Genomic DNA, 18,409 nt, shown 5'->3' with positions numbered 1-18,409 from the left:
GGGTCTGAGTCAAAGGAGCTGTAGCGACAGGGCAGATACTGGAATCATGTGCTTGAGGATGGAGGAAGGCGCCACGAGCCCAGGAATATGAGGGGCTTAAAAGAAAATACAGGCCGGACCAGCACTTTGGGAGGCCGAGGCGGGTAGATCACTTGAGGTCAGGAGTTCAAGACCAGCCTGGCCAACATGGTGAAACCCTGTCTCTACTAATAATACAAAAATAATTAGCTGGACCTGGTGGTGTGCATCTGTAGTCCCAGCTACTTGGGAAGCTGAGGCAGGAGAATCACTTGAACCCAGGAGGCAGAGGCTGCAGTGAGCCAAGATTGCACCACTGCACTCCAGCCTGGGTGACAGAGCGAGAGTCCATCTCTAAAAAAAAGAAAGAGACAAAGACAGAGAGGAAAAAAAAAGGAAGGAAGGAAGGGGAAGGGAAGGAAAGGAAGGGAAGGGGGAAGTGGAAGGGGAAGGGGAAGGAAAGGAAGGGAAGGAGGGAGGGAGGAAAGGAGGGAGGGAAGGAGAGGGAAGGGGAGGGAGAAAGAGAGAAAGAGAGGGAGAGAAGAAAAAAGGAAAGAAAGAGGAGGGGAGGGGAGGGAAGGGGAGGAGAGGGAAGAGAAGGGAAGGGAAGGAGGGAAGGGGAATGAAAGGGAGGAGAAAGAGAAGGGAGAAAGGAAAGAAAGAAAGGAAAGGAAAGGAAGAGAAGGGAAGGGAAGGGAGAAAGAAAAAAAAGAGAGAAAGAGAGAAAAAGAAAGAAAGAAGGAAAGAAACAAAGAGAAAGAAAAAAAGAAAGAGGTGGAGGGGAGGGGAGGGAGGGAGGGAATAGAAGGGAATGGAAGGGAAGAAGGGAAGGGGAAGGAAAGGGAGGAGAAAGAGAAGGGAGAAAGAAAGAGAGGAAGGAAGGAAAGAAAGAAAGGAAAGGAAGAGAAGGGAAGGGAAGGGAGAAAGAAAGGAAGAAATGAAGAAAGGAAGGAAGGAAGGAAACACAGACACTGAAAATGCAAAGAATCCTGCCCTCAGGGCATCCAGCAGGAGCCAGCCCTGTTGACACCTCGACTTAACCCGGTGAAACTGATGGCAGACTCCTGACCTTCAGAGCTAGGAGAGAGTCCATCTGTGTTGTTTGAAGCTATCAGGTTGGTGGTGATTTCTCACAGCAACCACAGGAAGCTAACACACCCTCCCACATACCTGGGACTTCCTATCCCCAAGCCTGCTGAATGTCTCCCCGTAACATGGATTAGCAGCTGACATTCGTACCTTTCACTGATTTGTTTATCCCTCTCCACTTACTGAATGTCTGCTCCATAAAAGCAGGAATTTTGTTTGTTGCGAGATCCCCTGCACCTAGCACAGTGCCTGGCAGATAGCAGGTGCTCAGTAAACATCCTCTGCAATGCTGCACCTGAGTCCTGAGGAGGGAGGTGGAGCAGATCCTGGGATGAGCTGGGGGCAGAGCTCCAGAGCAGCAATCCTCCCACTTCAGCCTCCCAAGTAGCTGGGGCTGCAGGGGCTGCTGGGGCTGCAGGCATGCACCAACATGCCCGGCTAATTTTTTTGTATTTTTAAGGAAGAAGTGGTTTCCCTATGTTACCCAGGCTGGTCTTGAACTCCTGGGCTCAAGCGATCCTTCCATCTCAGCCTTCCTGTGTTGGGATTACAGGTGTGACCACTGTGCCTGGCCAAAAAAGTCTTTTTTTTAATTTAAAAAAAGCGCCAGACACGGTGGCTCACGCCTCTAATGCCAGCACTTTCGGAGGCCTTGTCAGGTGGATCACCTGAGGAGTAGGTGTGACTTCTACAATTGGTTTGGTGGAAATCAAATCCAAGTACTACTACAGCTGATGGACAGGGGACCAGGCCTTCTGTGATGGTGAATGATAGCATCCCCAAAAGTTAAAAATACCAAATGTGTGACAGTGCTCCTGTGACTGGTTAATAGGGTGATAGTCGGTAGTCCATTGAGATGTCTTATTTAAGGGGAACATGTGGGCAGTCTTAGTTTTATGGTCCTGAGGTAAGAACCAGATGCCAGGTATAGTTTCAGTATAGTCACCCCCAAGTATTATGGGCCTGGAGCGAGGAGGGTAACATGCCCAAGTGGGATGAGGATTTCTAGAAGGTTGGTAGATTAAGAGACCAAAATTTGGTAGGAGATATCCATGTTGGGAGGGTGGTTTTGACTGAAATGTGCTATGTCCAATGAACAAATGAATGTACTATGTAATATTAAGCATTTTGAGTACTGGTCGATATCCATGTGGAACTAGTTCTATATGTAAGTGTAGTATTATGTACGATAGTTAAGGAATTGCTAATACTTGCTTATATTCATGTGGAGCAAGTTTGTAATGTCATATAATCTGAGAATATACTGTGTACAATCAAGCATTGATAGTGCTATATATTCATGGAGACTAGCAATAACGCACAAAGTACATAAAAGTATTAATGTATTAGTGCTGATGGTCAGCACTTACATAGTAGTTAAAATGCATGCCACAAAGAATACAGAGAATAGTTTAATTAGAATCTCGGCTTTGGGTGTTGATGGTGAAGTGGGAATGCTTTTTCTCTGAGTTGTCCTAGGGAGGGGACTCTCCATTTCTGCTTTACAAGACTGGTGTATTGGATTATACTACAAGGGCAGTTTCATTTAAGTAGTTTATTTTCGATTAGGGTGGTGAGTGGTATGAGAACAAGAATAATAGAGAAATATATCATAGATGCTATCTGTCCGATGGTAATGAAAGGATGTTCAACTGGCTGTCCTCCGATTCATGTGAGTGTGAATACGTCGGTGACTAAGATTCAGGACAGATACTGACTTAATGGGCGGAATATGATGCTTTGTTGTTTGCCATGTGTGGAGGGCAGGAATAACTGCTGGAATGAGAATGGATAATCGAAGGGCCAGTACGCCTCCTAGTTTATTGGGGATGGATCATAACATTGCATATGCAAATAAAAAGTATCACTGTGGTTTAATGTGGGGCAGGGTATTTAGGGGGTTGACTAAGGTGTAATGATGTGGGTCACTCAGGAGGTCAGGCGAAAACAGTACTAGAATTATTAAAAGGAGGAGGAGAAAAATTAAACCTAGAATATCTTTGGTTGTATAGTAAGGGTGGAAGGTGATTTTGTCAGAATGTGATGAAATTCCTGAAGGATTTTTAGACCCTGTTTCGTGTAGGAATAAAAGGTGGAGAAGCGTTAGGGCTATTATGGTGAAAGGTAAGATGAAGTGGAAGGCGAAGAATCGTGTAAGAGTGGCTTTGTCAACCGGAAATCCACCTCCGATTCATTGGACAAGGTCAGTTCCAATATATGGGAAGGCTGATAGTAGGTTTGTGATTACGGTAGCGCCTCAGAATGATATTTGGCCTCATGGAAGCACATAGCCTATAAATGCTGTTGCTGTGGTTGTGAGTAGGAGGATAATGCCACTATGTCAGATTTCTAAATATATGAATGACCCATAATATAAGCCTCCGCTGACGTGTAGGAAGAGGCAGATGAAGAATGTTGAAGAGCCATTAGTGTGAAAATAGTGGACTCTTCAGCTGTAGTCCACATCTCGGTTAATATAGGCGACTGAAGAAAAAGCAAATGAGGTATCTGGTGTGTAGTGTATGGCCAGAAATAACCCTGTGAGGATCTGGAGGATTAAGCAGGTACCAAGAAGTGAGCCGAAGTTTCATCATATAGAGATATTAGATGGTGCAGGCAGATCAATAAATGAGTAACTAATGATTTTTATTAGTGGGTTTGTTTTACATGTAATGGTCATTAGTGTTCTTGAAGTACAATGATGGTTTTTCATATCATTAGTCATGGCTATAACCCATGTGGGAATAATGACATATGCTTTACTCTTATTAAGTGTTCTTTTGTTATGGGATTTGTAGGTTTTTCTTCTAAACCTTCTCCTATTTATGGGGGTTTAGGGTTAATTCTTAGTGGTGCTGTAGGTTGTGTTGTGTTGAATTATGGTGGGGCTTTTATGGGATTAATAGTCTTTTTTATTTATTTGGGGGGGATGATGGTTGTTTTTGGATATACTGCGGTGATGGCTATTGAGGAATACCCTGAGGCATGAGGATCAACTATTGAGGTTTTAGGAACTTTAGTACTGGGACTACCAATAGAGTTGTTGTTACTTTGATGAATGGTGAGTATGATGGGGTGGTCATCATAGTTAATTTTATTAGTGTGGGAAGTTGAATAATTTTTGAGGGTGAGGGGCCAGGGTTGATTTGTGAGGATTCTCCGGGTGCTGGTGGTTTATATAATTATGGGTGTTGATTGGTGGTAGTTGCTGGTTGAACACTGTTTGTTTGTATTTATGTTGCAGTTGAAATTACTTGGGGTATAGATTAGATAATTAAGAGTAAAGTTAAAAAGGGTGGAATAAAAAAAGAAATAAAATTTAATTAGGCCTTTTTGAGTAGTTATGGTAATGGAGGCTGTGATTTGGGTCTGTGAAATTGTCTTTGGTATGAACTTTTCTAGTCAAGTTAGATCTAGCAGAAGTGATGCCAGGTTTTGGCTTGTAGATAGGTTTGAGTGAGGGGTTGTACGATGAATTGTGATTGAGTAGAATCCTAATATATGGGAGAAGTTGAATGTTTGTAATGGATATGTTATCTTAAGATTATTAGTTATAAAACTAAGTTCCATTGCCAGTAAGAGTCCTAGGACGGTTACACCCAAGGCTGTAAGTTTTAGTTGTTTGGGGGGATGAAGTTAGGGATAATGCTATTGGTGATGAGAAACCCAGGGAAGATACTGCTGACTATAAAGCATTTAATTGGGTTTATTAGGGAAGGGTTTTTTTCGTCAATGCTGATTAGGGTTGGGAAGCGGGGTCGTCCTATTAGAGCAAAGAAAATAATTTGGATACTATAGACTCTTGTTAGGGAGGTGGCAATAAGAGTAGTGGAGAGGTCTCAGGCTTTGGTATATGATGTGTTTGCAGTTGTGATAATGAGATCTTTAGAATAAAAGCCTGTGAGGAAAGGCATAGCCGTAAGTGCTAGGCTGCCAATAACAAGGGAGGAGGAAGTAAGGGGTAAAGTCTTAAATAGTCCTCCTGTTTTTCAGGTATCTTGTTCATCGTTGAGGTTATGGGTGATGGATCCTGAACATATAAATAATATAGCTTTACAAAAGGCATGGGTGCAGATATGTAGGAATGCTAGGTGTGCTTGATTAATGCCAGTTGTGACTATTATAAGGCCTAGTTGACTTGAGGTGGATAACACTACGATTTTGTTGATAACGTTTTGTGTTAGAGCACAAATTGCTGTAAATAAGGTGGCAATAGCCCCTAAACACAGTGTAAGGGTTTGGATTAATATGCTATTTTCTATTAAAAGGTGGAAGTGGATAAGCAGGAAAACTCCTGCTACAACTATAGTGCTAGAGTGGAGTACGGCTGAGGCTGGGGTTGGGCCTTCCATGGTGGAAGGAAGTCAGGGGTGGAGGCCAAATTGAGCTGACTTTCCCGCTGCTGCTAAGAGAAGGCCAATTAATGGAAGAAGGTCGGGGGAAGGATTTAGGATAAATGCTTGTTGAGGTTCTTATGTATTGCAGGATGAGAGGAATCATGCTATAGCTAAAATGAAGCCAATATCGCCAATGTGGTTATATAGAATTGCTTGGAGGGCTGCTGTGTTAGCATCTGCTCGGCCGTGTCATCAGCCAATCAGTAAAAAAAGACATAATTCCTATGCCTTCTTATCTGACAAGAAGTTGAAAAAGGTTGTGAAAAAAGGTTGGTGGTAGCTAGAATATTGTGGTGAGGAAAATAAATATTTGAAAAATTGATTAATGTTGGGATCTGATTTTATATACCATATTGAGAATTCTCTAATAGATCAGGTGACAAATAGTGCTACTGGGATAAATTTTATGGAGAAGTAGTCTAGTTTGAAGCTTAGTGAGAGATTAAGGTTTGGATTGTTATTCCATATCAGTTTGAGATGATGGCTTCTTGGTCTATATACACAAACATTGTGGGAATGAAGCTAATGGTGAAGGTGCATACAGTAGATATTTTTACGTGATATGGATATGAGTTCTTGTGAGAGTTGATTAATGTAGTGATTGTAAGGTTAAGGAGATTAAATTTATAGTAATGGAAAAATACATGATTATTACTTGTATTTGGAGTTGCACCAATATTTTTGGTTCCTGAGACCAATGGATAGCTCTTATCCTCTACAACTTGAGAAAGCCATGTTGTTAGGCATGGGGGCATGAGTTAGCAGTTCTTGCATACTTTCTCAGTAAATAAGAAATTGCAGACTTCTATTACTAAACCCACAATCTAATGTTTTGATTAAACTATACTTACAGGGTATAAAACCTATAATAATCTTAGGGTTTAGGGATAATAGGAGAATAGGTGCAAGGTGTGTAAGTATTAGCATCTTTTCATGTGTGGAGGAAGGTTTAATACTGTTAATGTAATATGTAAGTGTTCCTTGTGTTGTGATAAGCATGTATAGGGAATAAAGGGCTGTGATTAATATATTAGTCCTATAAGCATAATGATGATGTTTGATCAGGAGAAGGAAGCCACCATTACAAAGAGTTCTCCTATTAGATTAGCGGTGGGGGGTAAGGCAAGGTTAGTAAGGTTTGCTATAAGTCATCAAAAGGCTGTTAGTGGGAGTAGTGTTTGAAGACCTTAAAAGAGTAATATGATTCGGCTATGGATTCACTCATAGTTTGAATTTGCTAGGCAGAATAGTAAGGTTGAAGCAAGTCCATGGGCAATTATGAGGGTAATTGCACCGGTAAAGCTTCAGGGAGTTTGAATGAGGATAGCCTTAATAACAAGTGCTGTATGACTTACAGAGTAATATGCAATAAGTGATTTTAGATCAGTTTGTCATAGACAAATAGAGCTTATCATAACTATCCCTCATAAGGATAACATGTGGAAGGGGTAAGGTGTATATTCTGTCAGGGGGCTGAGGATAAGGGTAACCCGTATTATGCCATAGCTGCCTGGTTTTAGGAGAACTGCTGCAAGTACTATTGAGCCTGCAATAGGGGCTTGTACATGGGCTTTAGGAAGTCATAGGTGAAGTCCATGTAGGGGTATTTTTACTATAAAACCCATAATACATGTTAATCATACAAGGTTATTGGATCAGGAAATTAATAGTTCTTGGGTGTTAAATATTATTATCGTGTTCAGTGAACCGAGGTATTTTGAGTATATAAATAAGTATAGTAAGCAGGGGGAAGAGATCCCACTAGTGTATAAGATAAGAAATACGAGCTTGCATTGAGGCGTTCTGGTTGGTTACCTCAGGGGGTGATAATAATTAAGGTAGGGATAAGTGTAGCTTCAAAGAGAATATAAAATATAATTAGTTCTGTGGCTGTCAATTCCATAATTAAAGAAAATTGTAGGAAAACCAATATGGAAATAGTAGAGCTTTTTCCATGGGGGTGACTCATTGGAGAGGTGGTACTGGCTTGCTATAATTCTAAGAGGTAGTAGTCAGGCTGTTAAGATTAGAAGGGGTGATGTCAGCAGATCAGAAGAGAAAGTTAATGAGAAGTTGAATAGATTGTCATTAAATTGATTAAAACATAATAGGGCAATGAAGCTGATGATTAGGCTGTGAATAGTCATATTGATTCAGATTATAGAGTTTTTAGAGAGTCATTTTATTGGTAGCAGTGTAATTATTGGAATAATAATAATTTTTAGCATTGAAGTAAATTTAGGTTATGTACATAGTCTAGGCCATACATGTTGGAGATTGAAACTAGTAAGGCAAGGCCCGCTGTGCCTTCGCAGGCAGCAAATACTAGGAGGGTAATGGGTATTATGAATGCTAGGGTGAAATGTATATTTAAAGGTATAAGGGTATTTATGATGAATAATGATAATATTATTCCTTCTAGGCATAGTGGGGATGATATCAGGTGGGATCAATAGATTAATATCCCCAGAAGTGATATGGTATATGCTAATATGATATTGATACAAATAGAGCGCATTTGGTTAATATGTTCTATCATAATCTAATGAGTCAAAATCATTTATTTTGACTTAAACTATCTACCAAGTCAGTTCAGTCTAATCCTTTTTGAGTTCATTCATGAGTTAACCCTAGGACTAAAATGGTAACTAGTATTAAGAGCTGTGCTGATTATTAGTGTCAGGTTGCTTGTTTGAAGGGCTCATGGCAAGGGTAGTAGTACGATTTCTAAGTCAAATAGGAGGAATGTGATGGCTACTAGAAAAAATTTTATGGAGAAGGGAATGTGGGTGGGGGGTAATGGGTCAAATCTGCATTCGTAGGGGCTGGATTTTTTTATATAAATATTAAGTTGTGGGAGCCAAAACATAATAACTATTAGTGATAGAGCTAATAGGGTGTTGACTGCTAGGGCAGGTTAATTACTCTTTTTCGGATGTTGTCAAAACTGATTGGAAGTCAATGGTACTGTTTATACTAAAAGAGTAAGATCGTCATCAGTAAATAGAAATATAGAAGAATAGTCATACCACATCTACAAAGTGTCAATATCAGGCCACGGCTTCAAAGCCGAAGTGATGGCTAGATGTAAAGTGGTATGTAAAGTTGGCAGGGGAGACAGATAGTGAGGAATGTTGATCCAATAACGATGTGAAGTCCGTGAAAGCCTGTAGGTGTAAAGAATGTTGAGCCATAAATTCCATCAGAAATAGCAAAGGGAGCCTCAAAGTATTCTGAGACTTGTAGGAGGGTGAAGTAAATACATAAGGTAATTGTGATAAGTAGTGCTTGAATTATTTGTTTTCGATTATTTTCTATTAGGCTGTGATGGGCTCAGGTAATTGAAACCCCTGATGCAAGTAATACAGATGTATTCGGGAGGAGTACTTCCAGAGGGTCAAGGGGAGAAATGCCTGTTAGGGGTCAGTGTCCTCCTAGTTCTAGAGTTGGGGCTAGGCTAGAATGGTAGAATGCCGAGAAGAACCCAGCAAAAAAAAAAAAATTACTTCTGAGATATTAAATAGAACTATTCCATATTGGAGGCCTTTTTGGACAGTTGCTGTATGGTGGCTTTGAAATGTACTTTCTCAGATAATGTCATGTCACCATTGATATATAGTCAGTGTATTGTTTAGTAGGCCTAAGGTTAAAAGAGTAATAGAGTTAAAGTGAAATCATAATAGCTAGGCCAGATGTTATTAGGAGAGCTGAGAGAGACCCTGTTAACAGCCAAGGGCTGGTTTGACTAAATGATAGGTGTGTGTTTGGTGGGTCATTATGTGTTGTCATATAAATAAAGGCTTACTAATAGCATGAAGACACAAGCTTGGATAAGGGCCACAGCGAATTTGAGAGTGGTCAATAGAATTAGAATAATAAGGGTGATTGAAGCTGTGGGAAGATTAATAGTTGATAATACTAGTGTGGTTCCTCCAGTTAAGTGTATGAGTAAGTGACCGGCTGTAATGTTGGCTGTTAAATGTACAGCTAGTGCCATTAGTTGAATAAGTGGACTAATGGTTTGGATGATTACTAGTATAGGGGTAAGTGGAATGTGTGTGCCTGGTGGTAGGAAGTGAGCTAAGGAGTTTTTAGTTTTAAATTAGAAGCCTGTGATTACTGTGCCTGCTCATAAGGGGATTGCTATACTGAGATTTATTGATAATCGGGTAGTTGGTATAAATGAGTGGGGTAGAAACTCAAGGAGATTGGCTAAGGCAGTAAAGAGAATTAGGGATATTAGTATAAGGGATCAGGTTCATCCTTTAATAGTATGTGTGATTATTATTTGTTTTAGAACAAGTTGAACTAGTCATTGTTGAATAGAAATCAGTTGGTTATTGATTAGGTAGTTGGAGGTTGGAAGGAGTGTGGTGGGAAAGAAGATGATTAGTTGCTGCTGTGGGTAAACCGAGGATTGTCGGGGCAGTAAATGAGGTGAGCAGATTTTCATTCATTTTAGTTGTCAAGGGTTGTTACGTTTTTGTGTTTTGATTATTTTTGGTGTAGGGGGTGTGTGGTAAATGAACTTTGATAGTTTTAATTGAATAATGGAGAATAAAGTTATGATTGTTGATACAGTAATAATAGGTCGTGTGGAAGTATCTAGTTGAGGCATTCACTGTAGAGAGGTATGATTTCTCTCAGTCTTTAACTGAAAAGGTTAACGCTGGGGTAGCTTTACAGTGATATTATAGTGCAGATATAGACCAAGTTTTGAAAGTTTTTAATGGGACTAATTCTAGAACAATAGGTATAAAACTGTGGTTTTATACAAATTTCTGCACATTGTCCATAGTAGACGCCTGGTCATGTAGCAGGTAAGGCAAATTGGTTTAAGCATCCAGGGATTGCATCTGTTTTTAACCGTAGTGAGGGAGTAGTTCATGAGTGCAGGAGAGCTTTGGGTGCGATTAACATGCAGGTGGGAATTTCTCTTGGGACGACTGTTCAGTTATTGACTTCCAGGAGTCGAAGTTCTCCTCGTTTTAAGTCGGCTGTCGGAAGCATAAGAATCGAAGCTTAATTCTTCAGAATCTGTGTACTCGTAGCTTCAATACCATTGATGTCCAATTGTTTTAACAGTGAGAGAGGGGTTATTGATTTCATCTGTTATATACAGGCTACATATGGATGGGAGGGCAATTAAGATTAAGCTGATGGCAGGCAAGATAGTTCAGACAGTCTTTAATTTGTGGGCATCTGTGGTGCTAGTATGAATTGGTTTTGTTGTGTTAGAGAAATAATGTATAGAACCAGGGAACTAATTAGGAAAATAATTATAAGAGTGTGGTCATGGAAGGTAAGTAGTTCTTCTATAGTAGGGGATGAAGCATCTTGAAGACCTAATTGAACTGGATGGGCCATTAAGATATATAGGGCTTAACCTATAACTTAACTTTGACAAAGTTATGAAATAATTTTACTAATATCTTATCAAGAAACTTGTAGAGGTTATGGGATTGGCTTGAAACAGTCTGTGGAGGTTCGATTCCTTCCTTTTTCACTTAGGTCTTCATGTAGGTTGGTTCTTCGAATGTGTGATAGGGTGGTGGACAGCCATACAGTCATTCTAAGTTGGTAGATGGTTGTGCAATTGTTAGAACTTTTCGTTTTGAAGCAAAGGCTTCTCAGATCATGAAAATTATTAGCATTACTGCTGTTAGGGAAATAAATGAGCCTCTGGATGAAATAATATTTCATGTGGTGTATACATCGGGATAATTGGAGTAACATCGAGGCATACCGGATAGGCCGAGGAAATGCTGCAGGGGGAAAAAAGTTAAATTGGCCCCTCTAAATATGATGGCAAAGTCAGTTTTAACATAGATTTGATTAAGCGTATAACCTGAAAAAAGGGGGAATCAGTGGACAAAGCCTCCTATAATAGCAAATACGGCTCCTATTGATAAGACTTAATGGAAATGGGCTACAACATAATATGTGTCATGTAAAACAGTATCTAGTGTTGAATTGGCTAGTACAATGCCGGTTAGACCTCCTACTGTAAAAAGGAAAATAAATCCCAGGGCTTAGAGTATTGTGGGAGATTATTTGATGTTACTGCCATGTAGTGTAGCCGATCAGCTAGACTTTGACACCAGTAGGAATAGCAATAATTATAGTAGCTGAGGTGAAGTATGCTCATGTATCTACATATGTTCCTACTGTAAATATGTGGTGAGCCCATACAATAAACCCTAAGAAGCCAATTGATATTATGGCTCACACTATGCCCATGTACCCAAATGGCTCTTTTTTTTCCAGAGTAGTATGTTGTGATATGGGAAATTATCCTGAAGCCTGGTAGGATGAGGATATAGACTTCGGGGTGACCAGAGAATCAGAATAAGTGCTGATATACGATAGGATTCACCTCCACCACCTGGGTCGATAAAAGTAGTATTAAGATTGTGGTCAGTTAACAGTATTATAATGCCGGCAGCTAGGACTGGGAGAGAAAGGAGTAGGAGAACTGCTGTAATTAGGACTGATCAGACGAAAAGGGGTGTGTGGCATTGGCACATAGCTGGAGGTTTTATGTTAATAATTGTGGTGATAAAGTTAATGGCCCCTAAAATAGAAGAGACACCTGCCAAATGGAGTGAGAAGATGGGTAAATCTACAGAGGCTTCTGCATGTGTTAGGTTTCCTACTAAGGAGGGGTTAGACTGTTCAGCCGGTTCCAGCGCCGGCCTCTACTACAGTGGATGTAAGTAATAGTAGGAAAGAGGGCGAGAGGGGTCAGAAACTCATATTATTTATCCGGGAAAATGCTATGTCGGGGGCGCCACTTATCAGAGGGATTAACCGGTTGCCGAAACCTCCAATTATAAGTGATATTCCTGTAAAGGAAGTTATGACAAATGCATGACCGGTAAAGATGACATTGTAAATTTGATCATTTCCTAGTAGAGTACCTGGTTGGCCCAGTTCCACTCGAATAAGGAGGCTTAAGGCTGTACCCACTATCCCTGCTCATGCACCGAATAGCAGGTATAATGTCCCGATATCTTTATGGTTGGATGAGAACAATCCACGGTTGGTGAACATAGGTGAAGTGAGAAAAGGTAAAAAGGCTGAGTAAGCATTAGACTGTAAATCTAAAGACAGAGGTCAAGGCCTCTTTTTAGCAGTCCCGAGGTGATTTTCATGTTGCATTGCAAATTCAAAGGAGCACCTTCAATCCTGCTGGGGCTTCTCCTCCTTTTTTCCCCCAAAGGCGGGAGAAGTAGATTGAAGCCAGTTGATTAGGGTGTTTAGGTGTTAGCTAAATTTTCATGGGTTTAAGTCCCAACAGTCTAGCCATGGCTTAGCTTAATTAAAGTGATTGATTTGCATTCAATTGATGCAGAATACAGTTTTTCAGTCTTTAGGTTTTTTGCAGAAACTAAGTATAATTCACTTGTTAAGAGCTTTGAAGGCTCTTGGTCTTACTTAACCTAAATTTTTAGATTTTAGGTAGCGTTAGTGGAGAGATTGGTAGGAGGAGGGTAGAGAAGATGGTAAGTGGGGGGAGAAGTAATATGGGTTTTGTGTTTTCAAACTACCATTTTATTTTTATATTATTGGATGTGGGGAATATTGTCACTGAAGTGGAGTAAACTAAGCGTATGTAAATATACAGATTGAGTAGAGTTATGATAGCTATAATGGTTGGGATAATAAGACTTATTTTTTGTAAACTCTTGAATGGTGATTCATTTAGGCAGGAATCCTGTTAATGGAGGTAAACTTCCTAGGGATAATAAAATTGATAGAATTATAGATAGTAACCATGTTAATTTGTTTCAGGCGTGAGATAGTGATAGGGTTGTGGTGCTTGAATTCAGGCTGAGTGCTAGGAATACAGTGGTGGTTAAGATGAAGTAAATAGGTTAAAAGTGGTAATGTTTGGGTTGTATGTTAGTACTGCTGTTATTCAACCTACATGAGTAATTGGGGAGTAGACTAGAATTTTACGTAGTCGTGTTTGGTTAAGTCCTCCTCAACTGCCCACTGTAATAGGTAAGATTGAGATAGATAGGAGGATGTTTGTGTTTACTGATGGAAAAATTTGATGTATTACTGAAATAGAGGCTAGATTTGTCATGTGAGGAGGAGTATACCGGATGTTAGGAAAGTTCCTTGCGTTACTTCTGGAGCTCAGAACTGAAAAGGGGCTATCCTTAGTTTTATTACTAAGGCTGTTACTATTATTAAGGATGAAAATTGGTTAATAGTATTTATTATTGTTCACTGTCTGGAGAACAGGTTATTGGAGAGAATACTTATTATGAGGACTGTAGATGTGGTTGCCTGTATAAGGAAATATTTAGTGTCTGTTTCTGTAGAGCGGGGGTTTGTTTTTTTAATTAAGATTGGGATGAGGGCTAATATATTTATTTCTAAGCCTGTTCAGATGAAAAATCAGTGTGAGCCTAGCATTGTGATAAGAGTACCTGTAAAAATAGTAAGGTAAAATAATAAGTTGACCTTATGGGTTAATTAGGACGGGAAGGGTATAACCAACATTTTCCGGGTATGGGCCTGATAGCTTATTTAGCTGACCTTACCTTAGGACGTGGTGTGATAGGTAGCATGGGGAATTTTGGATTCTCAGGGGTGGGTTCAATTCCTATAGTTCTAGAAATAAGAGGTTGAAATCCTCTATTGTTTACTCTATCAAAGTAATTCTTTTGTCAGCCGTATTTCTTACATTTGAGGTGGGATGCTGGAGATTAGGATGGGTATTGAGATATGTCATATACAGAATGCTAGTGTAAGTAGTAGAAAATTTTTTCATAGGAGGTGTATGAGTTGATTGTAGCCGAAACGGGGATATGCTGTTTGAATTCATAAAAATAGGGAGGTTAAGAGGAGGGTCTTGGTAATGAAATATGTAGCATAGAGTTCTGGTGAATATATAGTGTGTAATGTTCCTAGAAAAATTGTAGTAGTTAGGGCATTTATTACGATAATTTTCATGTATTCTGCTATGAAGAAGAGGGCAAATGGACCTGCGGTATATTTGACGTTGAAACCTGAGACTAACTGATTCTCCTTCTGTTAGGTCAAAAGGGGCTCCGTTAGTTTCTGCTAATGTAGAGATAAATCATATTATGGCTAGGGGTCATGATGGTAGGAGCAGTCAGAGGGACTCCAGAATTGCTGATCCAGAGAGAGTGTCTAAAAATCTATTCTCAGAAATGAAGGAAGGCCTTATGTCCGTGAAACAGCAGATAGTATTAAAATAATCATTGTACTACCTGTAACACAAGGAGAACTGGAATAGAGAACCAGAAGATTGCTGTGGTGACAATTCTACTGACTCCATTGATGGGGCACACCCCATTCTAAGTGGGAAATCTGTTTTTAGACAATTGCATTAAAAAGTTCCTGTCACTGGGTATGGTGGCTCACACCTATAATCCCAGCACTTTGGGAGGCTGATAGGGAAGGATCTTTTGATCCCAAGGTAGGAGGCCATCCTGGCCAACATAGCAAAACCCTTTCTCTACAAAAAATAAAAATAATGAAAAATTAGCCAGCTGTGGTGGTGAATGTCTGCAGTTCTGGCTATTCAGGAGGCTGAGGAAGGAGGATCCCTTGAGCCTGGGAGTTCTTGAGGCTGCAGGGAGGTATGATCACACCACTGCACTCCAGGCTGGGCAACAGAGTGAGACCTTGTCTCTAAAAAAGAGAAAGGAAAAAGGTTTCTCCCTAACCAAACCACAATCAGCTGACCAGTGCCTGTCACCCATGAACTTGAACACATGTGGTCTGACCCCACCAGAAGGAACGAACCTGTCTTAGTTCAGGGAGATCCAGGGTTTGCATAGCTCTTCTCTAGGACTGAGCTAATACTCACATTTGCCTCCCCTGTTCTGCTATCAGCTGGCTTGATCTTTTCCTCTTCCTTTGTCTTTTAACATCTATTTACACCAAAGCTCAGTACTGGCTTCCTATGGCTGCTGTAATACATTACCACAAACTTAAAAAAAAATTTTTTTAATGATTTTGGCCAGGCATGGTGGCTCACACCTGTAATCCCAGCACTTTTGGAGGCCGAGGCAGGCAGATCTCTTGAGGTCACAAGAGTTCAAGACCAGCCTGGCCAACATGGCGAAATCTCATCTCTACTAAAAATACAAAAGTTAGCTGGGTGTGGTGGCATGTACCTGTAGTCCCAGCTACTTGAGAGGCTGAGGTGGGAGAATCGCATGAACCTGGGAGGCAGAGGTTGCAGTGAGCCGAGACCATGCCCCTGCACTCCAGCCTAGGTAATAGAGTGAGATTCCTTCCTAAAAAAAGAAAAAAGAGAAACCAAACTTTTAAATAATTTTATTTTATTTTTTAAAAACTGAGATGGGGTCTTAAACTCCTAAGCTCAAGCCATCCACCTGCCACAACCTCCCAAAGTGCTGGGATTACAGGCATGAGCCACCATGCCTGGCCTAAACCATGAATTCAGTGACTCAACGTGATATGTGTTATCTTATAATTCTGGACGTCACAAGTCTAAAATTGTTTTTTCTGAGATGAAATCAAGTGGCATCCAGGATCTAGAGGAGGATCCATTTCCCTGTTTTTTCCAGTTTCTAGAGGACACCTGCATTCCTTGGCTTGTAGTTCCTTCTTCCATCTGCAAGACCAGTGGTGTAGCATCTTCAGGTCTCTCTCTGCTTCCATTGTTGATCTTACTTTTTTTTTTTTTTTTTTTTTTGAGACAGTGTCTCGCTCTGTCGCCCAGGCTGAAGTGCAGTGGCTCGATTGGCTCACTGCAACCTCTACCTCCCAGTTTCAAGCAATTCTCCTGCCTCAGCCTCCCGAGTAGCTGGGACTACAGGTGCCCGCCACCACGCCTGGCTAATATTTTTGTATTTTTAGTAGAGATAGGGTTTCGCCATGTTAGTCAGGCTGGTCTCAAACTCCTGAACTCAGATGATCCACCCACCTTGGCCTCCCAGAGTGCGGGGATTTCAGGCATGAGCCACCGCACCTGGTCTAGTCCCATTACCTTCAGTGGGAAAATCCCCAATTACTTTGGCACCAATATAATAGTAACATCAAGAATCACTGGTCACAGATCAGCATGACAGATATTATTATAATAATTATAGAGTGGGCGTGGTGGCTCATGCCTGTAATCCCAGCACTATGGAAGGCTGAGGTGGGTGGATCACCTGAGGTCAGGAGTTCAAGACCAGTGTGAATAAAATGGTGAAACCCTGTCTCTATTAAAATGCAAAAACTTAGCCGGGCATGGTGGTATATGCCTGTAGTCCCAGCTATGTGGGAGACTGAGGCAGGAGAATCGCTTGAACCCGGGAGGTGGAGGTTGCAATGAGTTGAGATCACACCATTGCACTCCAGCCTGGACAAGAAGAGTGAAATTCTGTCTCAAATAATAATAATAATAATAATTATTATTATTATTATTGTTATTCTGGGCACAGTGGCTCATGTCTGAAATCCCAGCACTTTGGGAGGCCAAGGCGGGTGGATCACATGAGGTCAGAAGTTCAAGACCAGCCTGGCCAACATGGTGAAACCCCGTCTCTACTAAAAATACAAATATTAGCTGGAAGTGGTGGTGGATACCTGCAATCCCAGCTACTTGGGAGGCTGGGGCAGAATTGCTTGAACCCAGGAGGGGAAGGTTGCAGTGAGCTGAGATCATGCTATTGCACTTTAGCCCGGTTGACAAGAGCAAGACTCTGTCTAAAAAATAAATATAATAAAATGAAGAGGAGGAGGAGGAAACAGCCAGGTGAGGTGACTCACACCTGTAAAGGAAGAGGTGGAGGTGGAGGTGGAGGTGGAGGTGCAGGTGGAGGTGCAGGTGATGGTGGAGGTGGAGGTGGTAACAGCCAGGCGTGATGGCTCCTGCCTGCAGAAGAGGAGTTGGAGTTGGAGGAGGAGGAGGAAACAGACAGGTGAGGTGGCTCACACCTGTGAAGGAGGAGGAGGAGGAGGAAACAGCCAGGCAGGTGGCTCAGGCCTGTAGAGGAGGAGGAGGAGGAAACAGCCAGGCATGGTGGCTCACCCCTGTAAAAGAGGAGGAGGAGGAGGAAATAGCCAGGTGTGGGGCTCACGCCTGTAAAGGAGGAGGAGGAGGAAACAGCCAGGCGTCATGGCTCATGCCTGTTAAAGGAGGAGGAGGAGGAAACAGTCAGGTGTGGTGGTTCATCCTGTAAAAGAGCAGCAGGAGGAGGAGGAAACGGCTAGGCCTGGTGGCTCATGCCTGTAAAAGAGGAGGAGGAAACAGCCAGGTGTGGTGGCTCATGCCTCGAGGAGGAGGAGGAGGAGGAGGCAGCAGCGGAAACAGCCAAGTGTTGTGGCTCACACCTGTAAAAGGAGGAGGAGGAGGAGGAAGAGGAAACAGCCAGGCATGGTGGCTGATGCCTGTAAAAGAGAAGGAGGAGGAGGAAACAGCCAGGCGTGGTGGCTCATCCTGTAAAAGAGCAGCAGGAGGAGGAGGAAACGGCTAGGCCTGGTGGCTCATGCCTGTAAAAGAGGAGGAGGAAACAGCCAGGTGTGGTGGCTCACGCCTCTAAAAGAGGAAGAGGACAGCCAGGCACGGAGGCTCACGCCTGTAGAGGAGGAGGAAGAGGAGGAGGAGGAGGAGGAAACAGGTGCGGTGGCTCACACCTGTAAAAGAGGAGGAGAAGGAGGAAACAGCCAAGTGTGGTGGCTCACGCCTGTAAAAGAAGAGGAAGAGGAGGAGGAAACAGGTGTGGTGGCTCACGCCTGTAAAAGAGGAGGAGGAGGAGGTGGAGGAAATAGCCAGGCTTGGTGGCTCAGGCCTGTAAAGGAGGAGGAGGAGGAAACAGCCAGGTGAGGTGGCTCATGCCAGAGGAGGGGGAGGAGGAGGAGGAGGGGGAGGAGACAGGCACGGTGGCTCATGCTTGTATAAGAGGAGG

General features: G+C 41.8%; 1 pseudogene; it reads right to left on the bottom strand.

Moving 5' to 3' along the window:
- Positions 1-9,279: 9,279 nt before the first annotated feature.
- Positions 9,280-10,112, bottom strand: LOC112440492 (ATP synthase subunit a-like; annotated as a pseudogene).
- Between the last annotated feature and the right edge of the window lie 8,297 nt (positions 10,113-18,409).

The sequence above is a fragment of the Pan paniscus genome, chromosome 6, assembly GCF_029289425.2.
Source record: "Pan paniscus chromosome 6, NHGRI_mPanPan1-v2.0_pri, whole genome shotgun sequence".
In the NCBI taxonomy this organism is placed as follows: Eukaryota; Metazoa; Chordata; class Mammalia; order Primates; family Hominidae; genus Pan; species Pan paniscus.
This window is presented reverse-complemented; position numbering and strand designations above follow the sequence as displayed.